Genomic DNA, 485 nt, shown 5'->3' on the forward strand with positions numbered 1-485 from the left:
TCAGAATTATTATTCGTGTATTTTGTTCTTAAATTTTTTAAGATGGATACTCTTAATAGTTTCAATCCCAGTGCGTAATAAATTTTTCATTCATTCTGTCGTTTATATTTAAGAGTATTAAATTTGAAAATGACAAGCGGATTGAAGAATAAATTCCCAGACAGCACACGGATATCTTATGGACATCCATAAGGTGTCCTTGAAGGACATTGAGGATATCCGCAAGCTATCCGTTTTAGGTCCTTCGGACGTCCACTGGACGTCTATGGGATATCTGTTTATGAAATTGGTGGACGTCCACGGAATATCTGTTTATAAAATTGGTGGACTAAGAATCTCTGACGTGTCCATAGGATATAAAAAATAAAAAATAACGATTAAATAAACGTTTATAAAATATGAATAAAAAATTATAAAACATTAAAAAAAACAATTTACGGTGTTTGCAAGGGGATTATTCATCTGAAATTAATATTCAAATCTAA

Source organism: Wasmannia auropunctata, unplaced genomic scaffold (genome assembly GCF_000956235.1).
Source record: "Wasmannia auropunctata unplaced genomic scaffold, wasmannia.A_1.0 LD336095.1, whole genome shotgun sequence".
Classification (NCBI taxonomy): Eukaryota; Metazoa; Arthropoda; class Insecta; order Hymenoptera; family Formicidae; genus Wasmannia; species Wasmannia auropunctata.